Here is an 8,944-nt window from a genome sequence, read left to right on the forward strand (position 1 = left end):
AAACACACTCTCAGGTTTACAAACATTTTTCCTGAGCACATGAATTTCATGTAGCTGGTGTCAGCTCAAAAGTTACTGCCAATTAGAGCTTTTGGCACATACAGGGGTTGGGATCTAAACTATCCTCCACATTTTACAACCTTAGCTTTTTAGTACTATCACAGATGACTAAGTTCCTGTCCCTTTCAAGGTAGATAGTCAAAGATATTAGGCATGCTTACAAACTATTTTCCCATAACCTCCTGGCTCTGACCAATTGTTGAAGGGCCACACACAAATGACTCTAGGATCTGACATTATTTCTGCCATCCAAGCAGTGGCTTATGGTCTCTGGATGCTCCTCCATTGCTTTCATACCAGGAATGTCTTCTCTACACTGAGAAAAATGCCTCATTGGCATTTCTATTAGCTGGTTGCTGGACTTGAACTTGGGGCCTGAGGGCTGTTCCTCAGCTCTACAGCTCAAGGCTAGCACTCTGTCACTTTGAATCCTAAAGCAACTCTGCTTGCTCTTTCAGCCTTCTGCTAGCTGGGTAGTGGTGACATTCTCACATGGACCTTTTTCTGCCATGGACCTTTTTTTGGCTTCCAACCAATTTGCAGATCAATGAGTCTCATAAAAGGCCACTTTCCTCCAATTTAAAGCAACAAGGTGGTCAACATAGAAGTAACTTTTAAGCATGTTCTTACCTGAATCTAATTAAGAGCCAAAGTTACTTCTGACAAACTTACAAGAATCCTCACTCTTTTTTGGGGGGCCGGCTGGGAACTCTTACAAAAAAAAAAAAACCTATGAGAGCAAACTGAAATAGGAATTAAGCAATTATTTTGGTAATCCTAATTTTTCATTTTTGCACTTTGAGGCAAATGTTTAGAACAATTTTACTTTTAAACTTTATATACAGAAATCCATTCCTAATTTGTAAGCCTCCTATTAATCTGTTTTAATATTCTATACTTTAGTTTTTAGTTGCATTTTGAAAAATCCCTTGAGTTCTTGAGGCTAGGTGTCACTCATTTCCTCTTGGCTTCTTGTTTTAAAACAGATACACATTAAAACTTTTAAACTTAAATAATTTTTTCTTAATGCAAAAATTACAATCACCGTCATTGTACCAAAAAGCTAGAATTAACACCTTGATGCCTTAAAAAAAAAAAAACATATCCACTGGCAGAATATCATTGAGAGAAAATCACATACAAATAAAATTTTTAAACCCTCTTTTTAAGGCCTTCTTAATTTTAATTTTAACACATCCAAGGGGCAGTTTGAGCAATGCTAATCAGATCAACACATCACTCATTTTTACCATCATGTTTCCAGTGTCTATCTGCAGGGAAAAAGGACAGAATAAAGATGCCCCACTTGGTCCTTCCTGTGGAATGGTCATGCACCCATTCTGACTCTTTAGGGTTAGATGAACTGTGTTTGTGCCAGGTTGCCCTTTTTCACCATTCGTGGACTCTTCCCAAGGCCTGTTCCACCATGCATGACCAGCTGAACTGCACTACTGCCTGTTCACCCTTCACTCCTAAAGATAGGTATTCTGTTGCCTTCTAAGTTTCTCCTTTCTGTTAAGCCAGATATCTTGATTACAGTGTAAACAGCCTTATGCATTCTAAAATAACAGATTTTCAAATTTTCAAGTTAAACAATCCTTAAAAAGCCATTTAAAACAATGCGAAAATTTTATAAAATTTTTCTGGTAATGTCCCAACCTCATAACCTTTTGAATTTTAAACTTAAACTCACTCAATTGTTACAGCATGCTGACATTTTCTATCATGAACGTGTTCACAAACACATAGAAAACACAGATCTTTTTTTTTTTTTTGGGTGGGGGGTCTGTTCGTGGGGCCTGAACTCTGGACTTGGGTGCTGTCCCTCAGCTCTTCAGCTCAAGGCTAGCCCTCTACCACTTGAGTCACAGCACCATTTCCGACTTTTTTCTTTTGCTTGTGTGGTGCTGAGGAATCGAACCCAAGGCCTCAGGCTTGCAAGGCAAGTGCTCTACCACTGAGCTACCTTCCCAGCCCAAAACACAGATCTTTAAGTGTGCAAAAAATAAAAATCATTTGTATGTACATTTTTTTAAGTTTTCAAACAAAAATTTAAGACAATATTTCTTTTAAACTAAGTAACTTTGTTGAGCTTCACTTTCCCAGGGCTTGCTTGTTTAGCAAAGCATTTCACCAACTGGTCTTTTGAATCCTTTTTGTTGGAGGAAGGCTGGGGGAGGGGGGTTACCTGAAACTAAACTGGCTTGATTTTTATCCAGTTTTAGACAAGAGCACATTACATTGTCGGGACTAGCTGAAAAGTCAAAAAGAGGCACACAACCTTCTCTGTGACTGAGCCCAGCTGGAGGCTAGAACTTTTATTTCCCCAGAGATGTTCAAATAAGTTTCAAAAACACATAACCAAAAACCCACCCTTTAAAAGTAGTGCCAAGGGAAGGTGGCTGGGAAGGCTGGGAAGGTGGTTCACTGGTAGCGAATTTGCCTTGCATGCATGAGGGCCTGGTTCAATTCCCCAGCACCATAAGCAAAGGGGAAAACGCTAGAAGTGGAGCTGTGGCTCAAGTGGTAGAGCACCCGCCTTCAGTTGAAGAGTTGGGGGATAGCACCCAGGCCCAGAGTTCAGGCCCCATGACCGGATCCCACACTCCCCGCCCCAAAAAAAACAAAATTAACTAGTACCATTTCTAAAACAGAACTAGACAACACAACTACCAAAGGCTGAGTTTATCCCTATCAGTACTTTGTGCCATTCTCACTCAGCAAGCTGAATCCAGAGTCTGCTGAATGAGCCTGCCACTCTTACACAGAACTTCCCTATCTCAGGAAATTTAGAACAGAGAACACTCAGGTCTCAGTGAATGGGGTGACATCTCACTAACATTTGTTGACCAAGGGCCTTAAAATGTGGAAGAGAAGTCCCAGTCATGTTGGGGCAAGGGAAATAAGTCCTTAGCAGCCATCCCTTCAGAGTGGTAGATTCTCCCCCATTCTCAGTACCCCCTGGGTCAAGGCTTAAGGGTAAGATAAACACCAAATGACAAACAGAACACTCAACACACAGACACAACTTAAAAAGGCATGCTGTAGCATTGTAAATTGCCAACCAGAAAGTGCCAGACTACAGAAAGGGTTTCCCAAAAAATGGAATACTTCCCAGTACAGATGGAAAACTTCCCAAAAAATATCTGCATGAAGTGCCAGACTACAGATGGAAAATTTCCCAAAAAATGTCTGTACTAAACAGCAATCTATCCAAAGGTGTCTGGGGATATCTCCTAATAGACCACTTTGGCAGTCTTATAACACGTCTGCCAAGATTCCTTGCCTACCATAATACAGACCTGGTGGGAAACCAGAATTACAGATACAGAACCTGCAGGCAACCAAATATACAGAACAGCAATGCCTAGACTTGACAGCTGGGTTTTTTGGGGCATCTGGAGGGTCTTATGAGGCAGATTCCAGACAAGCCCCCAGAAATGTTTTATGGACTTGGGACCCCCGAAACACCACCAGAGACCACGACCAATGCGAACAGCAAAAGAGTCGTTTATTTGCAAGCTCAAGCTTGGTCCTCTGCACACTGGGTAACCAGTGACACAAAGAGTCCCCGAGCACAAAATCAGCACAGCTTTTATAGTATTGAACATACAAGTTTAGGGAATTTCCACACAAGCAGTTACATGATTGGTTTGAGTCCACTCTAACCTCACTGACCTTTCTCTGAACTATTGGGATTTTCTGTTCCTGAAACACTTGGGCAACAGCAGGGTTGGTGACAACCTATGTTTTTTTTCTCTCTCTCTTGGGGTTACTCTGAGGGCAGACTAGCACAAGATGGTGGGGTTAATCTCAAATTGAACTTACTTTGGCTCTTCAGCCTGAATAAAACATAGCATACCACATACAAAGCTTTGGTAAAACACAGGTCTGTCTTACAGTGTTGGACCAATAGAAGTGTATGCCTAGTGCTGTTGCAGGTGTGTCTTAAGGTGTATGGAGTTTTTCATCCTGATGATCTTGCAATGATGAAATTGACCATCTACACAATTACCTGAGAAGATCCCTGCTGAGACCTCTATTAAGTAACAGCTAAATAAAGAGCAATATTTACAATGAAATATATTGAACAACCAGACATCATGACCAAAATTAGTTTTACCTGATTCAGTGTATTTTTTACACTCTATATCACATGTACAAGTTCCTCATTCCTTTCTGTCTCATTATGTTGTCTTTCCTTATTTTTGTTTTTATTTTCAGAACCATGGTATGATAGGGCATTTCTTATATTTTTTTCTTCTAGTCTTCAGAAAGTCTGCAGTTAAATAGGCTTAAGTTCCTTTTGTTAGAAAATTAAAAGCACATTGGATGGGGTCTTCATCATTATTTTGTTATGATCTCAAACACGTTTTTATTTCTGGCATTTTACCTGTGTAATCTCACTTCAGTGTTTTCCAAAGGGCACTTTAGTGGAAGGAGGAAATTCAAAGTGGATTCTGGTAGAGAATTTCTGTTACTAAATACTCTTGTACATAGTAAGGTAGGCAACTCCAAAATTATTCATTAGAGAGATGAGTTGAAAAACATCTCTTTACACACTAATACTCTTTCCTCAACAAAACCACAGGATTTAAAATAACGAATATTTTTTGAAGTTAATGGCACAAATGTGCACAAATTTTCTAGAAATAAAATGATCATTCATGATCACTGATACTTCAAAGAATGCTTTCCAATAAGAGGAATCCCCTTCAGACATTTTCACACAATGTGTATCTACCTGGTAACAGAACCTCAAACTAGACTAAAGTATCCAATAGCTATTTAATTTTTGTTGCCTTTTTGCCATACTGCTTTCTTATCATATTGATTAGTATGAATTCTATGGCCAGTATAAAATCGCATTTGTAATAAAAGTTACTAGATGGGACCATCATGGGTGAGCTGGTGTGGGGTTTCTGGTGGAGCCCTGTGTGATTCAAGGGAGGAGTTTGTATTGGCACAGTCTCTGTGGTGGAGCAGGGCGGGGCTTTGAGGGTGAAGCCCAGTCTGTGTAGGGCTTTGAGACAGGATGGAGGGGACAGGAAGGACTAGACTTGTTAGGGGCGGGGACTCTTGTGGAGTAGGCGGGATTGAACATGGAGGCTGGCAGGTGGGCAGGTTTTCAGTGGAAGAAGATGGGGTCACTGGGGAGGAGGCTGTTTGGGACAGAGCTTTGAGAAGGAAGAACAAGGCTACAAAGGAGGAGATTACTTAGAGGAGGGGTGCTGGTAGAGCCACTGTGACCCCTTGTGGGATATGTAGGGTGAGGTTTCCCATAAGGCAGGGAAGGGAATGGAGGCAAGAGGCTGTCAGAAGGTGGGGATTCTGGTGTAGGAATGCAGAGCTATGAGAGAGAGGCTTTTCAAGTTTGGTTTTGAGAGGGCCCGGTGGTACCAGGAAGACGTGGGCTAGTAAGGGGCAGGGTTTCTGGTGGAGAATGGCAGGCCTTAGGGAAGTGTGTTAGGGTGGAGGTGGGGTTTCTTGCAGAGCAGGATGTAGTCACAATGTATGGAGGAGTTTTTCAGGACCAGAGCTTTGTGAGAGCAGTGCACTAGACTAGTTCGGATGGGGTTTCTTGGGTAGCCAGTTACCACTTCTAAAAGAAAAATCAGGTTGGGTGGGGATTTCAGTGTTGCAAGGCAGGACATGGACTTTGGACAGGGTTTTCAGTAGGGCAAAGAAACCTTCAAAAAGGGACTATGGAGGGACAAGGATTTACAGTTCAGCCTGCTGAGACTTCCAGAGGGAGGCCAACTGGTGCAGTGGTTTCCAGTGGAGCAATGTGGGTGTCGAGAGATTGGATAGTGTAGTGGGGGTTTTCTAGTGGGGTTTATCTGGAGCAGGACAGAGCTTGGAGATATGTGGCTAGTTGGAGGAGGGCTTTGAGAAGGAATGGAAGGGCTACAATGGTGTAGGATAATTATGGGCATGGTATCTGGTGGTGTAGTGTGTGGATCTGAGGAAGGAGCCAATAGGGGGTGGGAGCAAGGCAGGGCATTGAGAGAGTAGATGTGGGAGGTGGAGAGGCTTGTGGTGGAGCAGGGCTGGCTTTCCAGGCAGGAGATGGGCTATGTGAGAACCTTCTGGCCTAGCAAGGTGCGGTTTCAAGGACAGTTATAGGCAGGTGGAGGGTTTTTGGTGTAGCATGATGGGCTTTGTAGGAAGAGGTAGGTTCAGGGCTGTGTTTGTGAGGTTAGGCCACTTAGAAGTAGGCTAGTTATGGGAGGGGTTTCTGATGAAACCAGGAGGGGCTTGAGGGAGAAGGATGATTGGGGGTGGGGTTGAAAGGAAAGGGAGGAGCTTGCAGGTACTAGGATATGGGAGCAATAAGACTATGCAATACTAGAGTAGTTAGGGGCAGTAGTTGCAGCAGGGTATCTGATGGATGAGGTGGGGATTCGAGGGAGGAGCCCAATGTAGGTGGAGTTCTTGGATGTGGCCTGGTTTCTGGTGGTGCAGAGCAGGGATTCCGGGAAGGGGAGGAGTGGAAGAGGGATTTCCCTATGGCAGAGGAGGGCTTTCAGGAAGGAGTCTGGTTTCAGTCAGGCCTTTGAAAGTTTATAGCAGGGCTACCAGGGGGTAGGTTATTTAAGGTTGGGCTTTTTAAGAAAGAGGCTGACTGGACTTGTGTTTCTAGTGGATCTAGTCAAGTTTTATGGGAAGCAGTGATAGGAAAGTGGCAAACCTTAGTGAAGATTGGGGCTACAAAACATAAAAATTTACTATTAATAAATACAATATAGGAACACCATTTTCTGTCAGTGTAGAATTATATTACTTTTATATATGCGAGAGATACTGGAGAAAGTAACCAAGTAATAATTGCTTCCTAGTGAAATTTTTCATTATTCCAGTTGAGTGAAAATAAAACCACAGGTCACCTCAGGCTCAGAGGCACACAGGAGACTAAGACACATGAAGCATTGGACTTGATTCCCTATCACCACCATTACGGACCACAAATAAAAAGTTTAAAATTTCTCACTTGGTCATAATGGACACTATTGTGTTAAAATTGTGAATGAATAGAATGTATACTTTGACCATTTTAGAAATCCTAAAGGTAAGTAGTAATGTTTTAACTTTATACAATATTGGAAAGGATACTAAAAATAATTAGGAAAAGATCAAATTGCAGGCACAATGTTCGTTCTCCACCATCAATTCTAAAGAATTTAAAATTTAATTTTAAATTCTAAAGAATTTAAAACCAGAAAATTACTATATAGTGAGGTTGCAGCATGGTTTCTTTTCAGTCATCAAAATGGTGACTTAAGCAATGTGTCTTTATCATTGGATGCATCGATGTTAAAACTTCTAAGAATGTGAAACTATACAGACCCTGAAGAAACTCAGAAGGAGCTGTGAAATGATGTTGGAATAAAATTAATGACTAATTAGAGTAGGAATTGATCTTCACTAGGCCAATACATACTTTCCAGAAGAAAAGGCTACATTGATAAATAAACAGTGAAAAGGATGCAGGCAGCCAGACCTTGAAGTAAACATTATCCAATGAACAACACCTACGGAGGCATGATTGCAGTCTTCTTTTACCTAAGTTACAGTTATTGATTTATGTACTTCCCTGATGCCAAATAACAAAGCCATGAAAATGCAGTAATCATTTTCAAGGCATTAGAATTTACAGAAAGAATTCAATGAATGTATTGTTAGAAAGTAAAGATAGATGTCTGAGTTCAAGAGTGAAGAGAATATCCCCAATCTCTGGCCCTCCACTGTGAGAGGGGTACAAGCCGAAGCACAAGGAGAATGGACAGAAGTACAGTAGTGCATACCAGTAGTTCGCAAGATGCAATGATGAATGTAATGGGAGAAAATCAACAAGATCATCACAGGACTTAGAACAAATGGAATGAGAGAGAAAGAGGGAGAGAAAAATGGGAATATTTCAAGAGTTTAAAAGTGAACATGTCTGCCAGGACTATCCTAAGCATATATTAATTAATAAAAATGAGGGAAACCATGGAACCTATGTTTCTTTGAATCTGGCTTACTTCACATAATATGATTGTTTTCCAAGTCTTTCCATTTTCTTAAGAAAGGAGTTGTGTCATTCTTTGTGATAGAAGCATAAAATTCCATTGTGTATATATATCACATTTTCTTGATCCTGTCATCTATTGAGGGGCATCTTGATTGGTTCCATATCTTAGCTATAGCAATAATGCTGTAAAAAACATAGTTGTAAATTTTGTGTGGTTTAGATTGAGATCATTTCCACAAGTGCCCAGGAATGGGATTGCTGGTTCCAGAGCTATGTACATTTGACCTTACAAAATGATGTTAATTGAAATGAACTCTAAGCCATAGAAACAACAAGTCTTTTTTCAGATATCAACCTTGATGTAGGTAAAGTAGTGTATCTAGGTCTTATTTTTATTTCATTTGCCTTTTTCCATTGGTTTATCCCTGGAAATCTCTGTCTTGATTCTGGTACCTTCCATCTTGTATATACATTTACCTGATTTGGAGAAGGAAAGGGAAAAAATATAGTGACGAAAGATGTACAAAGACTGACCCATTGCAACAATGATATTCACACGACACTATATTGGAAATGAACTTTACAACTTTGGAGTGAGCGGGAGGTGTGGAGGGTGGGAAGGGATATGAGAATAACAATGGAGTGGGTAACACTATTCAGCAAGGAATGTACATTACTCATGTAACTGTAACCACTCTGTATAATATTTTTGAAATAAAATAAAATATAAAAATTTAACCTATCTACGAAAAAAATACCCTTTTCAAAATAATACATCTGTCACAGTACTTGTGAGGAATTCTAGACTCAAGCTGTTAGACCTGGAAAGGGATAGATTGGGAAGCCATCTCAAACAGCAGACAAAAGGAT

Source organism: Dipodomys spectabilis, unplaced genomic scaffold, assembly GCF_019054845.1.
Source record: "Dipodomys spectabilis isolate Male_0828 unplaced genomic scaffold, ASM1905484v1 ptg000192l, whole genome shotgun sequence".
In the NCBI taxonomy this organism is placed as follows: Eukaryota; Metazoa; Chordata; class Mammalia; order Rodentia; family Heteromyidae; genus Dipodomys; species Dipodomys spectabilis.